Genomic DNA, 3,592 nt, shown 5'->3' with positions numbered 1-3,592 from the left:
CCGACGCCAACGAGCGCAAGAGGAACCTCCTCCCCACCTGTCGGCGAGAGGCGCGGGCGCTCCCCCTGGCGACGGAGCCCAGAACCCAGTCAATTCAGCAAAGCCTGAAAGTTCCCAACTCTTAACTTTCCTCAAGTTTCAAAACAAAACTAAAAGCAGACGGCGGCAGATACCAGAAATCTGACGTTCTCAGGTGGTCAGGCAGCATCTTGTGGAAAGAAAGTTCAAGGTGGATGGTAGCCCTTGCTGAGAATTTATTTCAGTCTCCCAAAGTTTCTCCTTGCTGGATCAAGGACCAGGTTTGTATCTCACCTGGAAAGAACCCGAGTCGGGTGGGAGGAGGGAAATAACGCGCTAAAAGTTTCAGCAAAGCTGCCCAGGTCTACAGGACTACTTCATACAGTAAAAATAACTCAGAAAAATTTGAAGCAGTGTAGGTGTAGAGGGACCCATCGAATTCACGCCGACTCTTGGAAAGAGCACCACGCCCAAGCCCACACCTCCACCCAACCCAGCAACCTCACCCAACCTTTTTGGACACCAAGGGCAATCTTAACATGGCCAATCCATCTAAGCCGTACATCTTTGTTCCTGTGGGAGGAAACCAGGCACCCGGAGGAAACCCATGTAGATACAGGGAGAACGTGCAGATTCCAAACAGTGAACCAAGCCCGGAATCAAATGGGACCCTCCAACTGCGATGCAACTGTTCTAACCACTGTGCTACCATGCCACCGCAATAATTTTCATGGCCAATTCCAGAAAGAGGGTCTGCAATAAGAGACACATGAAATTCTTACTTGCCTGTGTTGCGGGATGATCTCTGCTAACACCTTGTTTTCTGGCCTGGCATGGAGCTTCAAAGCAACCTTCTGTGTCCACAGCTGGAGTTTCCCACCTGTCGTGTTTGATCTTCAGGGCGGCTTTCATTAGGTAGGTTAGGAAGGGGTAAAGCAAGGTAAGAGATAGAAAGCAAGAGGCCGAGAGAGCGAGAGGGAAGGTGACATAAAAATTGGCAGCAAGAGTATGTCATTTGGACCCTGGAGTCAACTCTGCCATTCAGTGGTCGCCAATGCCCCAGATGACCAAAGGCTTATTTCCCCTCTTTAAGGGGGAAGAGCAGACTGATTTAATCTGAAGATTACACGTCAGGCGAGGGGCAAGGTTGAGAAGACAGGCCTTCATGAATAATTTATGACTCACCTTCAACCACACTTTCTTGTCCGCCCCCACAATCCCTTGATTCCCTGTGTTCAAAAATATATTGTTTGCAGTCTTGAATATACTCAACAACAGATCATCCATTGCCATTGGGATAGAGAATTACAAAGATTTACAACCTTAGAAGACTTAAAGACGTGCTGTTAGGTAATTTGGACAATCTGAATTCTTCCTCCGTGTACCCGAACAGGCGCCAGAATGTGGCGACCAGGGACTTTTCACAGTAACTTCATTGCAGTGTTTTTAAAAAATATATAAATTTGAAGTACCCAATAATTTTTTTCCATTTAAGTGGCAATTTAGCGTGGCCAATCCACCTATCCTGCACATCTTTGGGTTGTGGGGGTGAAGCCCACGCAAACACAGGGAGAATGTGCAAACTCCGCACGGACAGTGACCCAGGGCCGTGATTCAAACCCGGGTCCTCAGTGCCGTAGGCAACAATGCTAACCACTGTGCCAGTGTGCCCCCATTGCAGTGTTAATGTAAGCATACTTGTGACAATAAAGATTATTATTACACTACTGGGCAGGCATGTTGAAGTTGAGCTTGTATCTGCTGGAGTTTAGAAGGGGAAGAGGTCACTTGATTGAAATATCCAAGATCCTGAGGGGCCTTAACAGGGTCAGGGAAAGGATGTTTCCTCTTGTGGAAGAATCTAGAACTAAGAGTCACTGTTTAAGGCAGAGCCGAGTAGAATTTTGTTTTCCCTGAGCCTCCAGAACTCGCTTCCTCAAAACGCAGTGGAAAGCAGTCTTTGAATATTTTTTAGGCAGAACATGATAGATCCTTGATAAGCAAAGGGGTGGAAATTTTTTGAGAGTAGCTGGGAATGTAGAATTCAGATCAGGCATGATCTTCTTGATGGTGGAGCAGGTTCAAAGGGCGAATTGGCCTACTAATAATTTGTACCTTTGAAGAGAAAAAAAAAGCATTTTTGATGGCAAATCCGATGAAGGTTTTTAAAGATTATGGAGCAGTCTGACAGAGTAGACTTAGAGATGTTTCTACTTCACTTTGGGGAGGGGCGGGGGGGGGGGGGGGGGGGGGGGGGGGGGGGGGGAGCAGCGGAGATTGTGCACTGGACCAGAACTGGTGGTCATAATATAAAGTAGCAAAATAGTCGCTATTGAATCTAATAAAGAATTCAGAAGAAACTTCTTTACCCAGTAGGATGGCTAGAATATGAAACTTGCTACCTATAGAGTTGTTGAGGTGTATAGCAGAGTTATTATCCAAGGAAGGCTAGATACACACACAAGAGAAAGGAATAGTAGCATGTGCAGACAGGATTTATGAAGCAGGGTAAGAGGAGGCTGACATGCAGCATGGTCTGTTTCTGTGCTAGACACTTTACGCCTTTCTTTAATTCTTCCTCGCCATATGGACCTCAAAGCTTATTCTTTACTGACTTTATCACTGCCTTCTGACTGAGATCAGCTAATTCAATGTAGACCTGGAGCCTCTCCAGTCTGCTTGGACCAGTGCCACACAGGATAATGAATTTAACAATAGAAACTGTTTTAGTTTGGAAGGTGGGAAGTGAGCTAGCAAAAGCAGTTTTGATTTACAATGACTTTGGCATTCCGCCACTCTTTAAGCTGTCATGTACATTAAAAAAACACTTGTATAGACAGTTCTGTAATTTATTAGTTAACAGCATCATAAATAATACAGAAACATTGCACAGGCTGCAGCAGAGTAACGTTGGATGGCATGGTAGCACAGTGGTTAGCACTGTTGCTTCACCACTCCAGGGTCCCAGGTTCGATTCCCAGCTTGGGTCACCGTCTGTGCGGAGTCTGCCCGTTCTTCCAGTCTCTACGTGGGTTTCCTCCGGGTGCTCCGGTTTCCTCCCATAATCCTCAGATGTGCAGGTTAGGTGGGTTAGCCATACTAAATTGCCCTTAGTGTCCAAAAAGGTGGAGGTGTGGGCTTAAGTAGGGTGCTTTTTCCAAGGGCCGGTGCAGACTCGATGGGCCGAATGGCCTCCTTCAGCACTGTAAATTCCATGAATGTTGCTCTGCTGCTGTACTCTGAACATTTCTCTAACACTGGTTTCTCTTTTTCACAGTATGTATTGCACACCACAAACTCCGCCAACATTTCTTTTGGCATAGGATTAAACTAACATGTATTTTTCTTCCTTTAATCTCACATTATGGTCCGCAAAAAATGGGGGAAGGGTATTCATCTGTATTGCTCATATAATGTCGAATATTGTGGTTGGCTTCTGGACATTTACCAATATCTTCTGGTTCTTCCCTGCTTTGGAACCCCAATCCTCGCCCAAAACCATTGGTTAAATGTTAGCTTGGAGCTGACATGTTTTTGTGGGTTTAACCACCTTCTGTTCCCGACTGTTAGTGCA

This window comes from Scyliorhinus canicula, chromosome 19 (assembly GCF_902713615.1).
Source record: "Scyliorhinus canicula chromosome 19, sScyCan1.1, whole genome shotgun sequence".
Lineage (NCBI taxonomy): Eukaryota > Metazoa > Chordata > Chondrichthyes > Carcharhiniformes > Scyliorhinidae > Scyliorhinus > Scyliorhinus canicula.
This window is presented reverse-complemented; position numbering follows the sequence as displayed.